General features: G+C 39.9%; 1 protein-coding gene and 1 non-coding gene across 2 annotated transcripts in view; one reads left to right on the plus strand and one right to left on the minus strand.

Annotated features, from left to right (window-relative positions):
• Positions 1-23,902, minus strand: part of SMYD3 (SET and MYND domain containing 3) — an 836,228-nt gene that overhangs the window by 770,431 nt on the left and 41,895 nt on the right. The gene's annotated exons all lie outside the window — the stretch shown is intronic.
• LOC129398973 (U6 spliceosomal RNA) lies at positions 2,488-2,593 on the plus strand. The gene has a single exon (XR_008626832.1). It is a non-coding gene; the product is annotated as a U6 spliceosomal RNA (small nuclear RNA).

Raw genomic sequence — 23,902 nt, forward strand, 5'->3', positions numbered from 1 at the left:
TTCAGTCCCTTCCCAAATTACAAGATATACTACCTTTCAATGTACAAGACACCCTGAATACTTTTAAAATATTCTCTGCTTGCACAAGCTCACATTGGTTTCTGAAAATAAGAGATCTTATAGCTAACATATAATACCAGAAAAAGCATTACTTCTTTGTTACATCCAAAAGTATCATTACAAAAACACCTACTTGGGCAAAAGAGATAGTATAACGGGTAGAGTGTTTGCCCAGTACATGGCCGACCAAGGTTTGATACTCAGCCCCCCATACAGTCCCCCAAGCATGCCAGAAGTGAACCCTGAGCATAGTGCCGGGAATAAGTCCTGAGCACAGCTGGATGTGGCCCAAAACAAATAAACAAAACAATTTACTCCTTTTATAATTCCTTTACAACTACCAATTTATTTCATTAGCTTCATACCAGTCATTTCTAGGACCTGGCCAGAGAAAAACAGTAAAACCATGGTCCAACCATGACAAGATAGTTGGAAAAGATCACTGTGGACAAGAACTGCATGCTGAAGACAGGTAAATGAACAAACATATATACCTCTCAGTACCTTATTGCAAACCATAATGTCCCAAAGGGGTGGAGAGAAACAGAGAGAGATAGAGAGACAGAAAGAGAGAGATAACAAATACAGAAGCAGACAAACAGAGACAGAAAGAAGGAAAATTGCCTGCCATAGAGGGTGGCAGGAAAAAAACTGGGAACATTGGTGGTGAGAAATGTACACTGATGGAGGGGATGGGTGTTCCTTGTATGACTGAAACTGGACCATGATCAGCTTTGTAACTCTGTATCTCACAGTGACTCAATTTAAAAAAAAAAAAAGAAAGAAAAAAAAGGAAGAAAGAAAGAAAAGGAAAGGAAAACAAAAGAATGATGATCTGAGTACTCAAGTTCATTTTAACTGAAATATGAAATGGAGTCGCACTTTTTTCAAAATGTGGGTCCTCGCATAGCTGAGATATCCAGGACACCCCATACATGAGACCCTAAAATCTATCCCCCATACCACCAAATGTCCAGCATCTCTGGGAGTAGCCCCGATAAAAATAAAATAAAATTTTAATATGAGAATAAAAAGAATGCACCAGTTACAAGAAGTAAAAAGAAATACTGGGCTGGAAAGACAGCAGAGAAGCTGCAGTCCTTGCCTTGCGTGGAACCCAGCCTCAAGTCCCCAGCACCACATTCGGTCACTCCACTGAGCTCTCCAATGGGTCACTTCGGAGCACAGAGCCAGGAGTAACCCCTGAGAACTGCTGGGTTTGCCCCTCCAAACAAAATATTGTTGCCTAATAACTTTCATTTGAACAGCAATATAATATAGATTTTTTTTTACTCTGAGTCAGAAAGAGTCTGAAAAATATCAGTAGGTCTCTATTTCCTAATAATTTCAACAAACACCAAAAAAGAAGAGCATCAAAGGAGTACCAAGAGGCTGGACAAACCACCAGTGTTAAAAAGGAATGTGATGAAAAAGGAACCCTCATTCACTGTTACTAGTAATACATATGGTTTGAAGCCTATGGAAATTCCTCGAAAAAGTAAGAACAGTGTTCCCATATGGCCCAGTAATTTCACTTATTAGCAACTGCCCCCCAAACAATAATCCATTATCTCATAAAAACATTAATTCAAGGAACCAGAGCAATAGTACAGCAGGTAGGGCAACTGCCTTGCACACCAACCTAGGTTCGATCCGCAACACCAAATATGGTCCCCAAGTCTGCCAGGAGTGATCCCTGAGCGCAGAGGCAGGAGTAAGCCCTGTGCACTACCAGGTATTACCCAAAAACAAACAACAACAACAACAACAAAAATATTCATTTGAAAATACATGTGCATATCTGTGTTCATTGCCGGATTTAGTACATAGAATAAGGAGACAAACCAAATGTCCAAAGATAGATTAATGGATATAGTTGTGATGAAACTGCAAAATATAATGTTAAGCAAAATAAGCCAGAGGGAGAGAAAAAAATACTAGACAATCTTACTCATTTGTGAATAGACAGAGGCAAAATAAGGGAACAGACTGCATCAAATGATGACAAACTCTTGGCCTTAGATTATAGAATTTAGATTACCAAATTGGTGGGGGAGGGTGGAGAAGGGGCAGGATGCTGAGGGGAATAAAGAAGTATACTAGGGGCTGGAGCAATTGCACAGCGGGTAGGGCATTTGCCTTGCACGTGGCCGACCCGGGTTCGATTCCCAGCATCGCATATGGTCCCCTGAGCACCGCCGGGGGTAATTCCTGAGTGTAGAGCCAGGAGTGACCCCTGTGCATCGCCGGGTGTGACCCAAAAAGCAAAAAAAAAAAAAAAAAAGAAGAAGTATACTAAAGATGCATCTCTACAGAGGCAGTGGTGGAGGGATTTGGGCACTGGAGGTTATGAGGTATAGTAAATACCATAACCACTAGTGTAACTGTAACCATGTAACAGAAATCTATTACTTAAAAAAAATTTAAGTGCTGGTTTTGGCAGCACAGACACTAAAATTGGAACAATACAGAGAAGATTAGCATGCTCCCTGCACAAGTCGACACACAAATTCATGAAGCATTCCATAATTTTTTTAAATTTTTAATTAAAAAATTATAGAAGAGTGCCTGGAGAATCAATTTGGGTTTAAATTAATAGAAATTAATTTTAATTGGCATGACCTCTGTTTATGCTAATATTACAAATACTTGAAAACAGTGACAACTTTCCTTTGTCTTTGGTTTTAATTAGCTAAACATTGTTTTTTTCTTTGTCTTCCAAAGTACAGAGAAAGTTCAAACCAGTATGTCAGAATTATTATAAATTCTTAATTAGCTACATGTAAACTTAGAGAGTTTATACTATACTTATAATAATGAAAACTGGTAAAAATCCAATGGTCTTCAAGGTAACATCAAGCTCCAAGAGATGATAATCAGCATGGAGAAAAAAAAAAGAAGCAGAAGATAGCTCTACTCAAATATTATTATAAGCATACAGTGACTCTAAATTGTTTTAGGTAATGTCTAAAAAAGATGTTAATTGAAGACAATGTAAGACTAATACCTTGAATAAGCATTAGACACATTCTGGTATAACTTGTATTTTCAACTTATTGTCATAAGTCTAAGACCTGATTTCATTGCATGGAAAATGAATTCAAAGTATTTATTTTCTAATGTAAAGACTGCAAATATTTGGGGCTGGAGCAATAGCACAGCGGGTAGGGCGTTTGTCTTGCACGAGGCCGACCCGGGTTCCATTCCCAGCATCCCATATGGTCCCCTGAGCACCGCCAGGGATAATTCCTGAGTGCAAAGCCAGAAGTAGCCCCTGTGCATCGCCGTTGTGACCCAAAAAGCAAAAAAAAAAAAAGACTGCAAATATTTATCAGTAGTGAAAATTATGATTGATACTCTAGCAATAAGGTTTACTGAAAAGTATACACTGCCCTAGGAATAGGAAAAACACAAAAAAAATAATGTGGAATAAATGTCATGAGATGCTGATTTGTTAATTTTTTTCATTAAAAGGACAATAGTGGCAGGAAAATAAGTGTGTAACAAGAATGTTTCTACAGAAGAAACAAAAACCTATCATATAAAGGCACGGAAGCCTATTTTCATGATTTTTCTTTTTTCAGAAATATTTATGTGCTAATTATTCATGCATTATGAAGAAGTATGTCAGTAAAAGATAAGAAAAGTATACTTGAAAAATTATATTATAAAAATGTACTCACAAAGATACATTTTTTCTTTTCTGACACAGCAGTAGTGGCATCAGCTTATTTTCACACATGCATGTTCACGCGTTCATTATCACTTAGCCTCAGTGAACTGCATGCTAGACCAATTCAAGGGAAATGCAGATGAAAGCACTCACACAGAAAAGGAGTAAACACGTAGGTTTAACTGCAATATAACTTGGAAGCAAAGCATAGAGAATGCTACCTACTGGCCATGTGGTTAAGAAGGAGGATTGAGAGATATCTAAGAAATGATTCTTAGATACGCAAATGGAGAAATAACACAGCAAGTAGACACTTGCCCTGCATATGGCCAACCCAGGTTAAAACCCCAGCACTCCATTTGTTCCCCAAAGTCCCAGCACAAGTATCTCCTGAGCAGAAAGCCAGGAGTAAGCCCTTCGTACCCATGGGTAAGGCCCCAAAATGAAAGAAGACGGGATGAAAGGATGGAAGGGAAGAGGGATGAAAGGAGGGAGGGAGGGAGGGATGGAGGGAGGGAGAGAGGGAGGGAGGGGGGAGGTGATTCTAAAACAGAAGTGGAGGTACCCTGTGAGGTGGTAGTGTGGAGATGAAGGAACTCTGGTATGAGCATACAGCCATGCAAAGAAGACTCAACTCGCTGGAAATGATGGTGGGCAGGACATTGCACATTTAGGCAATTGCGTGTAGCTCAACCAATAGTGAGCCTAGAGTTAAGTCTGAGTCCAAACTGCAGAGATTTGCAAAAATAAGGATACAGAAAAACCTATTTTCTCCCATTAAGTAGGATGTATTTTTATTTTTTAACATACAAATATAAAACTTTATTATTAGTTTTTGACATTTCTCTCTTAAATAATCATTAGTCACTTATGGCATGAATATATTTAGCAAAGTTTGAACACATTAGCATCTGAGGGATTGTGGAGGGATGGTGTGTCCTATAGAATTACTCTGGGCTATGTCCAAGAGAGATGTTGCTAAACATATACAGGCATGCTTGCTACTTACAATTTGGTTTTGTTTTGGTTTGTTTTTAATTTTTAATTAGTGAAACACCATAAGGTACAGTTACAAACTTATGAACTTTCATATTTGTATTTCAGTCATACAGTGATTGTTTACCCATCCCTCTACCAGTGCCTATTCTCCTCCACCAATGTTCCCAGTATCCCTCCCACCAATGGGAGGAATCACCCTCCTCAACCCTCAATCTCTACTACAAAGCGGTAATAATTAAAAACAGCATGGTACTGGAACAAAGGCAGAGCAGCAGACCAATAGAACAGGGTTGAATATCCTGACACACACCCTCAAATATATGATCATCTAATTTTTCATAAGAGAGCAAGAAATGTGAAGTGGAGCAAGGAAAGCCTCTTCAACAAATGGTGCTGGCAAAACTAGATAGCTACATGCAAAAAAATGGGCTCAGATCTCTACCTAACACCATGTACAAAAGTCAAAGTGGAGTAAAGATCTCAACATCAGACCAGAATCCATAAGGTACATGGAAGACAAGGTTGGCAAAACCCTCCACGACATTGATGCTAAAGGTATTTTCAAAGACGACACGCCATTTGCCAAGCAAGTGAAAAGAAATAAACAAATGGGACTATCTTAAACCATGAAGCTTCTGCACCTCAAAAGAAACAGTGACCAAAATACAAAGACAGTCTACAGAATGAGAAAGGATATCCACCCAATAGCCATCTGATAAGGGGTTGATATCAAGGATATACAAGGCATATCTACAAGAAGTTGAACTCTACAAGAAGAAAACATCCAACCCCATCAAAAAATGGCTAAAAAGCACATGAAAAAATGCTCTCCATCACTAATCATCAGAGAGATGCAGATTAAAACAACAATGAGATATCATTTCACACCACAGAGACTTGCTCACATCCAAAAGAACAAAAGCAACCGGTGTTGGCGTGGATGCGGGGAGAAAGGGACTCTCCTTTACTGCTGGTGGGAATACCGACTGGTTCAGCCCTTTTGGAAAACAATATGGACAATTCTCAAAAAATTAGAAATTGAGCTCCCATTTGACCCAGCAATACCACTCCTGGGAATATATCCTGGAAAGGCAAAAAAGTATAGTAGAAATGACATCTGCATTTGTATGTTCATTGCTGCACTGTTTACAATAGCCAAAATCTGGAAAAAACGAGTGTCCCCAAACAGATGGCTGGTTAAAGAAACTTTGGTACATCTATATGATGGAATACTATGCAGTTGTTAGAAAAGATGAAGTCATGAAATTTGCATATAAGTGGATCAACATGGAAAGTATCGTGTGAAGTGAAATGAGTCAGAAAGAGAGAGACAGATATAGAAAGATCGCACTCACCTGTGGAATATAAAGTAACAGAGTGGGAGACTAACACCCAAGAGTAGTAGAGATAAGGACCAGGAGGTCTGCCCCACAGCGTGCTTTTTTGTTTTGATGACAATTTTTTTAACTGTGCAGAAAGTTTTTAGTTTGATGCCATTCCATTCATTTCTTTATTTTTTTTTTGCTTTTGTTATAATTGCTTTAGAATCAAATCCTGAGAGACATCACTGAACGAAATATCATGTGATACACTTTTGAAGGGCGATAGCTGGAATTATTTCCAGATGTGATTATGAGGACTATGAACTATGACCTAGTTAGTAACAAGCATTGAATTCAAGAAAAATTTAGCAACACAGAGTCAAATTAGAAGGAACTGCTGACTTACTGGGATGAGAGGAAAACAAAAGATCAAGATGTTGAAGTAGGGAGGGACAAGCAAGCAAAGTGAAGAACTTATTTATTTATTTATTTATACTGAGGAATATTTCATTGCTAAAATCAATAAGATCCACTATTTATCAGGTTGATGGGAGAGAAAAAGGGAAAGAAACCAAGTATACTTCCCAGACTTATTGCAGGGCCCAATTTCTCATCAGTGAAATAATCTCTGAAATAAAGTGAAGATGAATCAATCAGACTTCAGAAGAAAGACTGAAAATACTGTGCTGGGACTAGAAAGACAGTACAGAGGGTAAAGTAACATGACTTGTATGCAGCCAAGCCAGGTATGATCCACGGCTCTACCAACAGTCTCAAAGCTCCACCAACAATGATCTCTGAACACAGAGCAAGAGTAAGCCTGAGTACTGCTGGATACAGCTACACACACACACACACACACACACACACACACACACACACACACACACACACACACACACCATACAGACAAGAGAATATATAGTGTTTCAAATATGCTGAATTTCAAATATCTCTGAGGTATCCAAAGAGAAATATCAATTAGGTCATTGAATATAAAAGTATGAAATACAAAGACAAGGTCTCTTTATACTGAAAATAAAACTGAGGAGTCACTAGCATATAATTGCAACTATACAAGAGATCAGCACAGGAAAAGAAATTCTGAGTTAAAAATATCTCTGTATCACTGTCTTCCTGTTGTTCATCTATTTGCTTGAGCGGGCACCAGTAAATGTCTTCATTCGTCCCAGCCCTGAAATTTTAGCAGCCTCCCCTTACTCATCTTTCCCAACAATTGGAGGCTCTTTCAGGGTCAAGGGAATGAGACCTGTTATTGTTACTGTATTTAGCATATCGAATACGCCACAGGGAGCTTGGCAGTCTCTTTCATGCGGGTGACTTGCCTGGCTCTTCGAGGGGACAGAGGCTTTTGGGGGCGGCCTCTAATCACCTTTACAGGTGTTTATACAATATCCTCTAGAATCTCATTTGGGTTAAGGATAATGCAAATTTACTAAATTAATAGTAACTGAGGAGCAAATTGTTATGACTGATTTCTTTTTCAGGGATCTGCAAATGTACTGCCTTACTTGACCCTACATGTTAAAGCAAAAAAGGAAAGACAATGGCTTTGTTACTTTTTTCCTTTCCTTTACTGAAGGGAATGACATTGTTATCTTCTTGCTTTAAGAAATAAGTTTCTCAAAACTGCAAAGTTCAAAATAAGGGAATAACAAAAACCTCTCAGCCAAATTTCTTGTTTCCTTCAAGTCTGCAATGAGGAAAAGATTAAAGCTACACTTAAAATAAAATGTAATTATGGAAAATATTGACCTTACCATGCAAACATTTTCCAGAATACCTGTGTTCCAAATCATTACACTGGACAACACAAATTTACCCAATGCTGTATGTCAGTTTATATCCCAACAAGGCTGGAGGGAAGAGGGATGCCAATCAGTGGATTCTGGTAAAATCTTTTCTATGAGATTTAATGAAGAGAGGATAGAAGAGAGGATATTCTACCAAATAAGCTGTATTCTCTAATTACCTGAACGGTGACTGGAGCACATACTAAGTCACAAACCTAATACTAAATACCTGGTGAAGAAACTATAAACTGCATCACTCTGTAGGTGACCAAAACACACCAGTATTTACTTCTAAAAATGTGCCAAATCTACTGGAACTATCTCTACCCACCACACAGGGAATCAATGCAGAAAATCAAGCAAACTGTGAATGAATTTAAGAGTTTGAAAGTATTGAAAGAAGATCAGTCACTAAAACAATGGGAGGGTAGTTTCATTTTATATGAACAAGAAGAAAGCTACAACATTTGACCTGAATTTCCTATCTGTAGGATGGCTCCTCTTTATCAAAGTTACCTAACTAGGGGTTTTTGTGTCGCTCCTTGGGGTGCTTAGGGGCCACTCCCAGCAAGGGGCTCATTCCCAGCAGGGCTGGAGAAGCTGTGTGGTATCAGGAACCAAACTAGGCATGAAAAAAACACAAGTCCTCTGAGCTATATCCCCACCCCCAAAATGCCTTTTAATTTAGATTCAGCTGATTTGTTAAATTTACTCTTTTGATCATAATTCTACTATTTTTTTTATCGCTCTCCAAATTCCCTTACAGTATTCCTACTCAGTTAACTCCTCTCTGTACCCCCTCCCCCTACCAAATGACCTTTCCAGACACTGGACTAATTAACCACAGTATGGGGGTCACTACTGGCCAGAGTCAACAGCCATCATCCATTTGTCTTTGGCCATTACCTCTTTAGCTTTTCATCTTTTTTTAAAAAATATTATTTACTTAATACTTTATTAATTTTTTTCACTGAATTTTTTTCCTTTTTTTTCTTTTGCAGCACACCTGGCAGTGCTCAGGGATTAGTCCTGGCTCAGCTCTCAGGAATTGCTCCTGGTGGTGCTCAGGGTACCATATGGAATGCTGGGGATCGAACCCAGGTCGGCAATATGCAAGGAAAATGCCCTATCTGCTGTGCTATCGCTCCAACCCTTTTTTTTTTATAACATTTTATTTTTATTAAACCACTGTGAGATACACAGTTAAAGTTGTTCATTCATGATTGGGTTTTGATCATATAATGTTCTAATGCCCATCCCTTCACCAGTGTACATTTCCCACCATCAGTGGCCCCAGTTTCCCTCCTTCCACCTCCCCACCCGTCTCTCTCTCCCTCTCTCTCTCTCTCTCTCTCTCTCTCTCTCTCTCTCTCTCTCTCTCTCTCTCTCTCTCTCTCTCTCTCTCTCTCTCTCTCACACACACACACACACCCTCTTCCTCCCTCCCCATTCCCTCTTCCTCTCCCTCCCCCCCCTCCCTCAGGTGCTATGGTTTTCAGGACTGGTACTGAAAGGTTATCGTGTATATCATGTATATATCCCTTTACCTACTTTCAGCATTCAGCATCTTCATCTTAACCTAGCTCACTACTAACTTGTTGGTCATTCAGTGGAATTTCTAGAATCCCAGCCTGATCAGTGCATGTCAAAAATAAGAATACTGCCATATTTAGCTAAGTTCCTTGATGCTTGGAGAGTTCTACCCTGCTGTCCATTTGCTCTCCTGCAATACTTAATAGATCTCCAGAAAGAACACTCCTATCAACTAGATTACTTATTAACAGTCTCCTATTCTGAGTCTTTTTTCTCTTTCAAAAATTCCCAGTGGTTGGGAAAAGCCCTTAAACTACTGTAAATTTCACTAGTGGACCAGGTTTGGATATTAATATATCAATAAAAGCAAAAGGAATTTTTAAAAATGACTGGTTTCAGGCGAGGGAAGAAAGAGTCAAGATAAACTTGCTGCGGTTTACTGAGTCAGACAAGCAAGCATTATAAAAAATCATGGAGGCAGAACAAAGGATACAGCAGTCAGCATGAAGATCTCCCTTCATAGATGGGCCAAATCTACAATGTATAACAATTTCAGCATCAATGTAAATTATTCTAACCCACTGAGAAAAATCATTTTTAGAGACCAGGGAGAGAGCTCCAATAGCATGTTGAGGCCTGAGTTTAATCCCAGAATCATATGACACCGCCACTCCCCTCACACTAGTATTTCCAGAGAACTGCCAGGTGTGGCCCCTAGTTTAAAAATAATTCAGTTTATTTGGAGGCCACATCTGGCTGTGCTCAGGGCTTACTCCTGGCTCTGTGTTCAGGAATTATTCCTAATGGTGTTCAGGGGACCATACAGGATGCTGGGGTCTACCCCAGTGGCTTATGCAAGGCAAACACTCTACCTGCTGTGCTCTCTTGAGGCCCTAAAATTAGTTATTTAAGGACCAGAGAGACAGTTCTGAGGTAAACCATTTGATCCCAGTCATCCTGGAGCTCCACCAGGAGTAAGCCCTGAGTCCGGCTGGGTGTGACCCAAAAACAAATAAAAAACAATAACTAATTTTTGTAAGCCTATTATATTATATTTGGATTTGGTAAAAATCAAGACTAAAAGAAAAGGACAGGAGAGGGAAGGACAGGAAGGAATGAGCAAAGTAGGAAAAAATGAAAGGACATTTCCTTCAGAGAAAATAAAGTCATAACATCTGCACTCATATGTTCATTGCAGCACTGTTTACAATAGCCAGAATCTGGAAAAAATCTGAGTGCCCGAGAACAGATGACTGGTTAAAGAAACTTTGGTACATCTACACAATGGAATACTGTGCTGCTATTAGAAAAGATGAAGTCATGAACTTTGCATATGAGTGGATCAACATGGAAAGTATCATGCTAAGTTAAATGAATCAGAAAGAGAGACAGACATAGAAAGATTGCACTCATCTGTGGAATATAAAGTAACAGAATGGGAGACTAACACCCAAGAATCATTTATATCACTGTCATCCCGCTGATCCTCGATTTGCTCGAGCGGGCACCAGTAACCTCTCCATTTGTTCCTGTCACATGCTAGTGTAGCCCAATGATATCTGCTCGCTCCAGGAACAGGAAGAGCCTCAAATCATTCATTCAGGGTTTTGACAAAGAAGTCTGACCATCTGGCTACACCCAAGAATAGTAGAGGTAAGTACCAGGAGGTTTGCTCCATGGCGTGGAAGCCGGCCTCAGATGCTGGGGGAAAAGGCAGCTCAGATAGAGAAGGGACCACCAAGTAAAGGGTGTTTGGAGGACCCACTCAGGATGGGAGATGCATGCTGAAAGTAGGCTATAGATCGAACATGATGGCCACTCAATACCTCTCTATTGCAAAACACAACACCCGAAAGGAGAGAGAGGACAAAAGGGAATGCTCTGCCACAGAGGCGGAGTGGAGTGGGAAGGGATGGAGTGGGGAGGTGGGAGGGATACTGGGATCATTGGTGATGGAGAGTGGGCACTGGTGGAGGGATGGGTACTCGATCATTGTATGACTGAAACACAAGCACAAAAGTTTGTAAGTCTGTAACTGTACGGTGATTCACTAATAAAAATTTTTTTTAAAAAAAGAAAGTCATAAATGTGGAGGGAGGGATAGTTATAAATTTTTTATTTTACAACCAGCCTAGTAATTATTCATTCCGGCAAGAACAAATCACAAACAAATCATACATGCTAAATCTATGCAGGGGAAAAAAATATAAGGAACAGATATTTGCATAGTCCTCTTAGTGTCTTCCTGCAGACTTACTGTAGTGACAAGCAGAAAAACAACATAGCTGACCAGGTGGCCAAAATGTACTGATGGGGGCCAGATGGTCACTGACATGCCTCCTCTCCTGTGAGGACTGAGAAAGGCACCGCATTGTTTACATAGTGTGGTGGCGGCACACAAGTAACCTAAACCCACAATGAGGAAACATCAAAGACAAATTTGGGAGCTTCATATAAAATAATTTGTTTCTTTCTCCAAAATGTTATCGTAGAAGCAGTAATGTCCGGGCCAGAAGCTGACGCCAACCCCAGCTCCATCCCCACTATCACATATGGCTCTTTGAGCACTGCCAGGAGTGATATCCTGAGCACAGAGCCAGGAGGAAGCCCTGAACACTGGTGGAGGTGGCACAGAAACTGAAAAAGAAAATAAAACCCAAAAAATGAGTAAAATCATAAAAGTGTAAGAAAGGCTAAGGAACTATTCTAGAGAAAGGGAAACTAAAAGATCATGGCAGCCCCATGCAAACCCATGATCCTAGAAATGAATATTAGCAGGAAAGAAAAAGAAAAATCAAGAAAGAATATTACTGAAACAATCAACAAAATTGGAAATATAAAATATAAGTAGTGTGTATTAAATAGTCAATTTCAAGCTGAAAGGATTGTAGAACATGGAGGACACTTGCTTTGCACAAAGTAGCCCCAGTCCAATCCCCCGCTCTCCCCAACCAGGAATACTTCCTGAGGGCAGAACCAGGATTAAGCCTTGAACACTTACTCCTGATAATAATAATAATAATAATAATAATAATAATAATAATAATAAAGAAATGTAAGGGAAAAATATGTTTTCAGATACACACTATAGAGTATTAAGAGGCACTGTTGATGCAATCTACTCGCAAGTGGCTTAGAAAAAATAATGTGTGGATGTGTGCAGATAAAAAATATGATAAAAGTAATATGGCAAAATGTTCTTCAATTATTCCTTCAAATTTTCTGAAATTTTGAAAATGCAGAAAACAAACCTTTCAAGCTGGTCTGACAAATTCTAAAACATTAAAAATATTAATGTGGGACCAGATATTACAGGAGGTGAGGCATTTATTTGCCCTGTGTGCAACTGAGGCAGCCACAACCCTGGTTCAAATCATGAGCACTAGAGATTGTCACGCCCACACCCCCACCCCCACCCCCGGCACTGCCTGAGATGCAGAAACAGGACATGAGAACTGCACGGTATGGCTCCCAAAGCAAACAAAAGAATGCATTCACACTATATCTTTCACTTCAACCATAATTAGGATGCTAACAAAACATACCTTCTGATAGAAAAGATCTGAAAATCAATGTGATACAAAGCACAGATAAATATTTTATGAGAGGATTAAAGCTTCATCTAGCACAGCAATTATGCACTGGTGCTCAGCTTATTGTTCCACTTGGATTTCATTCTGGGCTCATCAGGGATCCCCTGGGTAAGATTAAAACACTTTATCTCTTATCTATAAATAGATCGTTACACTTGAATCCAAAGAAGTTCTATAAAAATAAAGGAAGATTGCTCCTTAAGTTAACTAGGTATAGAACTGCACAGGTACCAAACTTGGCTCCTACTCTTATTAGTCTTTAATGCTAATTAACAGGACAAATAAAATATGGAAAGTAAAGAACTCTGAACCAATTTTGGGAAATAAATTAAAATTATAAATGATTCTATCCAAAAATAGATCAAGCATTCCATCACAATTGTCAATTTTCAGTTTCCCAAATATTCCTGATGTTCATTAAGTAATAAAAATATGGAAATGATATAAACCATGGCCTAATTACCCAGAAAAAGACGCAAGAGATCTCTGAAAAACATGCTTTTTACAAACCCACTCACCTGCAGTATACATATAAGAAAATAGGTGCCATATGTAATCACATTAGTCAGACTTTTCTTTTTTTTTTTTTAAAGTGAACCTCCCAAGCAGTGTTCAAGGGGTCCACAGCCCATCCCAGCAACCCTTGGTCACCCAGGAGGGCCCAAGAGATTATCCAGACCACCCTAGCAGTGCTTGGGACCTCCAGGCCACACCCGATGGTGTTCAAGAACCTCCACAGATGTACTCAATGATGCCTGAAGGATCATGGGGTGCTGGCGATAGAATCAATGTTGAAAGTCTTTCACCTTCACCCCAGGCCTCCACAATAACCAGGGGCTTTCAACAAAAGAACCCAGGAAAGTGACAGGCAGCCCCTTCTGCAATGTAACGAGTGAATATTCTTACACCATAAATTGAGGCTCTTCTTGTAACTGTAATCACTATAATACATAGAAGATGGTTTAAAATGTCAAGGAGTACAAAAGGGCTCCTTTGTCCTACTCCCTAAAGTCAATCCCATTTCGTTTTGGGATCTTCCAGCAGTTACTCTCTATTCCATACAGTCCACTTTAACCACTATTCATTTATCACCTTTGGTTCTCTCTCAGACATTACTAGGTAAGACATAATGATTTAGGCCGCTTACACTTCCCATCACCAGCCTTTTACTGTCCTCTCAATATTTATCAATAATTTCAGGACTTTTGTTGGCCAATTTTACTTTTTCGTACAAGGCTAGGGACGGAACAAAGGTCAGCCTTATATAAGGCATGCGCCCTAACCCCTATACCATCTCAGTGGCCCCCCCAAATTAATATGTTTTATGGGGAAAAACTATGGTTAATTTTTCCTATGTGGAAAAGCAATAATTATATACTCTGGGCAAGATAAAAGATGCTTGGGCTTTAGAGACGAGACTAGCTGGCAGTTAGCTGGAGCACACGTGCAGTCCCGTGTTCAGTCAGAGGCACGGCCCCAGGCTGCTGTGTATGTGCTACAAGTTCCACCCCCAATGCCACATCACTCCTAAAAAATTTCTACCTGAAGGCGTTAAAGAGCAGCCCAAACCAAAGACATGTGTAAATATCAGAGCTGTGGGGGATCATACTTGGAAAAACAGAATGACACTGCGTGAACGTCCAGTTTGGTTGTTTTTAAATTACTTATACTCTGAAGGCAGGTTCCAATCTCTGCTATGTGGGACAGCTGAAACTAGGATAAAAATGCATGCTCTTACTGGTTTGAAGATCCATAATCTGGACGAACATAGTAGTTAGAAAGTAAAGAGAAGGAGCCCTCACTTGTAGGAGAATTAGGTTTCACATTCTACTCTATAATCAGTTGATAACGGTAAGCTTGAAAGAGAAATGTATTGAGGAAGATTAAGTAGCTAATTCCAAAATATCATAGAAAATGAAGTTTGCTCAGAGAAAAAGGAGTAGTCTAACATTTCTAACCTAAAGTTCAAAAGCATGACTCTCCACTCCATGTAAGCTAATACAGAACCCTAGAGACATCGGTTTCACTCTTCCTTGATATTACATCCACTGTATGTGTTTTAATGCGCCCTGCTTTCTGCTCCAAGAAAAATACCAAAGTCTGAAACTGTATAAAAATACATCAGTTGAGGTTTCCCCCCCAAAAAAAAACATTATATATGCAGTTTTGTTGAATCATTTCATCTCTGAAAACACACTTCTGTGTAAGAGACAGATGTATGCAGGGCCAGAGAGCTAGTACGGGAGGTAAGGCACAGCCTTGCATGTGCTTCTGGTGGATACAATCCTGGTTTGAATCTCAAGAATGGCTCACATATGGCCCCTGAGGACCACCAAGAGTCACTCCTGAGCACAGAGCTAGAACAGCTCCTGGGCACTGCTGGGTGTGGCCCAATTTACCCACTCCCCATCTTCCCACAAAAAGCCATATATGCATACAAACACGTGTGTGTGTGCGTGTGTGCGTGTGTGCGTGTGTGTGTGTGTGTGTGTGTGTGTGTGTGTGTGTGTTTAAGCATGCTCCTGAGTCTGCATATCTGGATGAGCTCAGCTGCACAGAAAAAAAAAGTGCAATTTCAAATTGTGTCTAAGCAAGAATGGATGAAACCTGATGTTTAATTGAAAGAAGAGAGTGTCACGGTTCCCTTTCAATTTTTTTCTATGCTTTCTACAGCTGGATTATTATGCAGATTCCTAAGACTTTCTGATTGATCTGTTCTCTGATGAATGATGAATGTTTTTCATTCCTTTATTTGGTATGTATCTTAATTATTCATCACCTGTGGCTTAAGTTCTAGCAATAAGAAAGCCTCTGAATAAGTTGACCTTAGTGCCGGATATAGTTCAGCAGTAGGGCACTTGACTCTAGATATGATGTCCTGGATTTAATGCCTGTCACTATTTAAAAAAAAAAAAGTCTGATTTGTTTCACACCGTAGAGATAAATACTTTAGAAGCCCAAGTTCAGAATATATTTTGAGTAAATCTGATGTACTACGGCATTATTTATTTTATTACATTTTTAACTGGGAGAAGTGTCATTGCTCCTTATTACTTTTGCTGATGGGTATTCTGTTCATTTCAGAGAAGTCTTTTATGACTAACTCTAAATTACCACTCCAGGCTTATTTCAAAACCATTTTTCTAAAAACACTGTTTTACAAGTTTCAGTTGCTTCTAGCTAGGAATATGAAATACTACTGATTTTCTTATAAGCCTTACAGGGTTCAAAAAACATTTTGTATGTCCCAAAATTGCCCCTCACCATAGCAGACAGACACTAGGCATTAGGAATCCAAAAACCAATTACAAATTATCTGATGGTGAGTCTGTGAAGCCCTACACACATACTTCATTCCCTTTAGAGTTCTTTTCAGGAGCAACTTCCAGTAGACAATTCCTCAGTATCCTGAGTTTTAGGAAGCTGGGCTCTCCTTAGGGGAAAGCCAATGGTCCAGCATTGAGAAAAGTCTGACGTTTGCCTCTGTTGTCTAATTCTGTGGAAGCAATACACCAAAACCTTGCTTCCCCAATGCTCTATCACTAATAAAGATGAAATTTTGATCTTTAAAACAAAACAAACCTGTAGAACCACTCAAACTCGGAATACCTTAAACCTAAGAAATGTTACCCATAACTTGTTTTCAACCTAATCCAACATATGCCTGACTGTAGTATGAAATATTCTATTTCTGTATTAGCATTACTTTCAGCTTCTCCTTAAACTTTATAGTCTCTAGCTTACCCCATAAATAAGAAACACATTAGTTCTTCACAGTTCTCATAGAAATTCAAAATAGGGGCTAGAGCATTAATATAGCAGGTAGGGAGCTGCCTTGCATGACGTGGGATTGATTTCTAGTACCAAGTGCGGTCCCCCGAGCCCTACTTGGAGTGACCCCTAAGCACAAATCCAGGAGTCAGGCCGGAGCATTTCCGGGTGCTCTAATAGAGCAGCGGAGAGTGCAAAACCTCTAGTAGAGAGAGATGATTCCAATATTCAAGACAGCAGAAACTCTGAGCTTGAAGGTGAAAGAAGAGACTGAAGAAGTACCAAACAGTGCTGTCATGCAGGTTTGCCTCCATTATCCTTTCCACACCCCTTTCTCAGACATGCCTAGTGTATGAAACAATTCAGTACAATACCTAAGCAGAAGTCTCGGAAACATAGGACCAAGTAGGTTGGTCCTTTCTGTGCTATCGATATAACAAAGCTGCTGCCTTTGATACTCTTGCAAAGATGGCCAAATCTTCAACTACAATCTTCCAGTGATAAAAGGCTTTGCTTTGAAAAAAAAAAAAGTGTTGGTTTTACTTTACTTTGATGCAATCACTTTGATTTCCTTTCTGACTCCATGAGAATATAGAAATATAGAAGATGTGACTACTTTATCACATCTTTTTAACACAAGAGACAGTGTTTTGAAACTGTACCAACAAGGGACTAAAGATACCATACACGGAAAAAACTTACTTGTCTTGCATGCAGCTGACCCCAGTATGATCCCTGGCACTAATATGGTCCCAAACTCAGAGTAAATCCCAACCACAGAGTCAGGAGTAGCCCCTAAGCACCACCAAGGTGCAAAACCAAACCCAAAACCTGGGGCTCAGGGTGATGAATATGGGAATCGTGTTCTGCAACTGTATCTCTTTTATAAACTGTGTACCCTAGAATTTTAAAATAGCTAATACTAATTTCTAATAAAGCACATACTATAAAGTACACACCCCAAACACTGCTCATACACTCTTATTATCCCTGCTTTACAGAAGAGGCAACCTCAGAGGTTTAATAACTAACTTGCCAGATATCACTAAGAAAACACTATATCCAGTATATCATGACGCTGATTCTGATTTAGATTAAACCCAGGTAGTCTGGTTCCATGGTTCACGCTTAACCAGTGCTTCTCAAGCTTAATATGCACTGTTTGCCAGAAGCGTTAATTAAAATGCAGACTGATTAAATGGGTCTAGGCAAAGTCGGAGATTTTCCATTTCCAAAAAATTCCTACTTAAAACCATTCTGCTGACTCCCAGTTTTAGAAATGAGAAAATCCATTGTCTTGCTGACGAACAAAGCATTAAGAAAAAAGATACCAAACTTAGTGCCTAGTAATCCAAGTACAAAGGTATTCATATCCTAATTTCAAATTCTGAGTTTCAAGCACTGTAAAGAGTTTCCATTAAATTGATGTTCAGGGAGCTAGAGAGATAGTACAGGGGCTACGGTGCAAGGACCCACATGTGCCCAATCCCAGTGAGATCCCTGACACCACATGAACTTCCAGTACAGGCATCCAAGCATGGCCACGTGTAGCGCTGATGTGCTAGAGGTCGCAAGCACCAGAGAGGTAGTCCCACCGGTCCCCTGCACTTCAAGGTCTGAACACATCCTCAGGTCCTCACATTGAATTCTGGCCAATAACAAAATATCTGAGGGAGTGATCCCCAGAGTCCTTAAACACCGCTTGGGAGGTTTCCAAAACAAAATGAAAGTTCAAAACCCATCTAAAATACAGTTGCTTTGTGTGATTTCTTTTTTCCCCCTTTTTAGGAAAAAAAAAAAAAAAAGATGTTTCCCTATTCCCATGCAGAAGAAATTTGTTGTTGTTGTTTAGGGTGGGAATGGCAGGGAGGGCAGACAAGCTTTCAACTGGGCATACAACTGAACGTTACAGGTAGAAACAAACATTCACTAAGACACCCAGCACTTGAATATTCAATTCCCAACTATGACACCAAAATAAATGCAAAAGACAGGTTGTCTCTGGATTACTCTGGCTCAGCAACTTTGTAAAGGAGGGATTACAGAAAGACATTGTTCCAACTAGTCGGGATTCACTATTAAAAATAACATGCTTTATTTAGACTCTCACATTTAAAAACATCTTGAACATGAATTAAAATCAATTTGCAGGGCTGGAGCGATAGCACATCGGGTAGGGCATTTGCCTTGCAAGCGGCCAACCCAGGTTCGAATCCCAGCATTCCATAGGGTCCCCTGAGCACCGCCAATAGTAATTCCTGAGTGAAGAGCCAGGAGTAACCCCTGTGTATTGCTGGGTGTGACCCCCCCCAAAAAAAATCAATTAGCTTGTTTAATTTCCTAGACCAATGTTAAAATATGGTTGGTTTCTAATTTACTTATTTCTTATTACTTATTCTTATTCTTATTACTTTTACTTTAACTTATTTCTCTTTCTCAAATTCAAACTGTTTTTTTGAAAATCATTTTACAAAGTCTCTTTTAAGGACTATTCAGTTTGTTTATGCCTTTTATCTCTCATTATATCCTTTAATTCCTCCGCTTTTCCCTGTGATACTTGAATAAATGTAATCAGAAAATTTATTAAAATTTGAAATCAAAACTTGGTCTTATTTATAATCAATGAACTCTAATATTTTTCTCCATACTTTTTTTTATCTCTGCATTCTAGAATCACTTTTTTACTGTGATTATACTCTAAAACTGGTTTTAAAGCCTAAACAAATTATTTGAAGGGCCAAAGGAAGAGCTCACTGATACTGGTAAACCTATCAGAAAGTTGGTGCAAACTTGGCAACTGAGCAAACCTGGTCTTACATTCCCCGTGGTAACTGTGGCATATGGACAGATTTATCTGAAGTTACTGTGTCACAGTTCTTCGCTTTGTACACTCACACAATTTTCATTGTCACAGATATTACAGAACCCTTTAACATAAAGGAGGAAAATTTTGTGGGCTAGACAGACAGGCTGGAGAGATAGCACAGCGGTAGCACAGCACCACCTTGCAAGCAGCCGACCCGGATTCGATTCCTGCGCCCCTCTCGGAGAGCCCGGCAAGCTACCAAGAGTATTTGCCCGCACGGCAGAGCCTGGCAAGCTACCCGTGGTGTATTCAATGCTCTCTTCCCAGCTTCTTCACTTTTAAATAAGAGAAACTCCTGTAACTCCGTGTCAGAGTCTCTGTTACACATTTATGTGACATTTAAGTAGTTTTACCGAGGTGTTTGTGGGGTTTTTTTTTTTACCCCAATTCCCTCTTTATGCTTTGGGTCTCTCCATGGGACTCTTTTTTTGCAGTTACTGAGGAGTCTGTATAGAACATCTCACAACTAAAACAGGTATTTTTCTTCTTATCTTCATTTGTTTGTACATGTTCAGTCCTTTTAGTCTTTCCCTTTAATGCTTTAGTTGTCAAAAATATTCCTTTATATACTGTGAAGTTTGGCAAATTAAAATATCTCTATTTTTTAAGTGCTTCTTTCCCTTTTAGCTTTTATCCCTAACAGTTTTTAATGCTATAAAACTTTTTCATAACCTGTTTTGAATAGAACTACAACTTTCTTTCTTTCCAACATTTTAAATCATTTTATGTTTATTGTGGATTCTAATTCATAGTCTTAGATCAACAGATATATTTGAAAGTTCACTTTCCACACTTTATATTTCCAAAAATTTGACATGTAAAATTTCTGGACAAAGAACTATAAGGTTAAAGCACTTTTAAGAAATGAATTCAGGGGCTGGAGTGATAGCACAGCGGGTAGGGCATTTGCCTTGCACGCGGCCGACCCGGGTTCAAATCCCAGCATCCCATATGGTCCCCTGAGCACCGCCAGGGGTAATTCCTGAGTGCAGAGCCAGGAGTGACCCCTGTGCATCGCCAGGTGTGACCCAAAAAGCAAAAAAAAAGAAATGAATTCATGGGCTGGAGCAATAGCACAGCGGGTAAGGAGTTTGCCTTGCACGCCGCCAACCCGGGTTCGATTCCCAGCATCCCATATGGTCCTCTGACCACCGCCAGGAGTGATTCCTGAGTGCGTGAGCCAGGAGCCAGGAGCCTGTGCGTTGCCGGGTGTGACCCAAAAAGAAAAAAAATGATGAGAATTCTAATCCATGCTTTCTAGGGGTGTGGGGGGGCTAGAGGTGTGGGGGGAGCTATAATGTGATTCTTGGTGGTGGAATATGTGCACTGGTGAAGGGATGGGTGTTTGATCATTGTATAACTGAGACTTAAACCTGAAAACTTTGTAACTTTCCACATGGTGACTCAATAAAAAAAATTAAAAAAAAAAAGAAATGAATTCATGAAAACTCATAGCTTACTTAAGATATATTATTTTAAGGTATAGCTCTTATTTAAGGTATACTAGAACAATTTCATGGGATGAAAATTGGAATTTGATAGTGTTTTAGAGACATTTCTGTTTATTTCAGTTAGTTCTTTTGTTATCTTTATTATGCATTTGATCAAGACATTTCCAAATTTTTATCATCACTGTCATCCCATTGTTCGTCGATTTACTTGAGCGGGCAACAGTAACGTCTCTATTTCTCCTAGCCCTGAGATTTTAGCAGCCTCTCCTTACTCGTCTTTCCCAGCCTAGAGCGTGGCAGCGGTTGGTAATGGAGGTCAGCTGCCGAGGCTGGGTCCCTTGGGACGGGGAGTGGTCTCGCCCGTCCCCCTCTGGGGTGCCCTGAGTGAAAACAGCCTGGTGCGGATTACAGTGGCATGACTATGGGGGACTCATTTTATACTCCCATCTGGGAGGAGCAGTCATTGAGACCTGAAGGGTGGCCAATGAGAAGATTATCTTCTTTCTTTTTATTTTTTTTTCTTCTTTCTTTTTACAGCCAAAAGAAAATCCATACTTGGATGAAAATGTTGATAATAAGGATAGCCAACATCTTTTGAGCACCTACTTAATTTTGGTATTAGGCAACTAATTACATCTCCCTCCCATGCCTATGAGTAATCAGCATTCTCAACATTTAATTTCATTTTTATTATTTTATTACTTTAATTTTTGAGCCATACTAACAAGTCTCACAATGGAGACATTACTGGTGCCCGCTCGAGCAAATCGATGAACAACAGGACAACATTGCTACAGTGTTACTTGGCATAGAACTAAACTTTCTATATCCATTTACTTCCTTTGTTAACATTTTGGAGGTTTTTTTGGAGGGTGGGGTGAGGCTACACCCAGTGTGCTAAGAGTTTATTCCGGGCTCAAGGATCACTCCCGGTGAGGTACAGGGACCACATGTGGTGCTAGGGATCGAACCCGCATTGGCTGTGTGCAAGGCAAGCCCCTTACCAGCTATACTCTCTCTGGCTCGTTACCTTACTTAAAGCTTGGTGTCCTTCTGTCTTTTTATTTCAGTTAGTAGAGAATCTTTCACCATTTCCAGGAAGGCAGATCTCGTAGAGGTGAACTTCAATATTTGTGCAGGAAAACATTTTTTTGCGATTGTTTTTGGTTTAGGCTCATAACCAGCAGCGCTTTGAGGCTATTCCCAGTGTGTCCTCGGGGTACTGCTCCCAGAGGGGCTTGGACGACCATGTGCTATTGGGAGCTCAACCTGGTCAAAAAGCACAAAAAGCATGTGCTCAGCCCATCTCCCTAGTCCCTGGTGAAGTCTTTATCTCTCCTTCTTATTGAAAGATAAAGTATGCTGGAGACAGTATTTCTGGGTGATAGTTTTGATCTTTCAGTATTTTGAATATCCCCATCCCCCCATTCCTCCTGGATCCTGGCAGTCACACCCATGAAACGCCTCAGGCACCATAGAAGCTCATTAACCGGCTGTGATACAGAGACTCATAAATAAATCTCAAAAGAGAATCGCAAGCTGCAGAAATGCTTCTGGAACCCAAAGTCAGCATCCAGTTAAAAATTTAACTCCAGCTGTATCACCCAGTTAAAAATTCTGGAATTCCTGAAATGACATCTTCAAATTCCACAATAGTGATATAGTAGTACAACAGATTGGATGGGATGAAACATGCATGCAACCAAACAGTAACACAGGAGTCTTAGCCTGCAACAACATTTTAGCAACCCCTCATACAAGGAATGAATGTCTCCATGATGAGATACAATAACTTACACTCATTTTCTTCTAGGGAAATATTTTTATCATTCTGTTAGCAATTTACTGATAATAATCCCATTGCTCATCAATTTGGTTGAGCGGGCGCCAGTAACATCTCCATTGTGAGACTTGTTGTTACTGTTTTTGGCATATCGAATACACCACAGGTAGCTTGCCAGGCTCTGCTGTGAGGGTGGGATACTCTCAGTAGCTTTCAGGGCACTCAGAGAGGGGCAGAGGAATCGAACCCAGGCCAGCTCCATACAAGGCCTTACCGCTGTGCTATCGCTCCAGCCCAATAATAATCCATGTAAAATAAATTTTGTAGGCATGTTATGGAGGCAGGCTTGAGGGGTCATTGGTAAATTAGAGACAATGGTGAAGGGAAGGTGAGAATAGGTGTTGGAATATTGAATGCCTACAACAAATCATAGTGAACAAATTTGCAAACCGTAATGTTTATATAAAATGTAGGGGGAAATTTACATAAGTAGGCCTTACCTATTTCCGGTAAACTCCAAAATATTTCTGAATTTCTTTAAAAGTTTTGGGGCTGGAGTGATAGCATAGCGGGTAGGGCGTTTGCCTTGCACGCGGCCGACCCGGGTTCAAATCACAGCATCCCATATGATCCCCTGAGCATCGCCAGGAGTAATTCCTGAGTGCAGAGCCAGGAGTAACCCCTGTGCATCGCCAGGTGTGACCCAAAAACCAAAAATAAATAAATAAATAAATAAAAGTTTTATTAATGACAGGTAAGGTGTGATTATTACCATAATGAAATCCAAATATAAAATAAATAATTATATATAAAATAAATAATTCGCTGTATCACTGTCACCCTATTGCTCATTGATTTGCTCAAGTGGGCAACAGTAATGTCTCATTGTGAGACTTGTCACTGTTTTTTGGCATATCGAATACGCCACAGGTAGCTTGCCAGGCTCTGCCATGTTGGTGGGATACTCTTGGTAGCTTGCCAGGCTCTCGGAGAGGGGCGGAGGAATCGAACCCAGGTCGGCCATGTGCAAGGCAAAT

This window comes from Sorex araneus, chromosome 9, assembly GCF_027595985.1.
Source record: "Sorex araneus isolate mSorAra2 chromosome 9, mSorAra2.pri, whole genome shotgun sequence".
NCBI classification, from domain to species: Eukaryota; Metazoa; Chordata; class Mammalia; order Eulipotyphla; family Soricidae; genus Sorex; species Sorex araneus.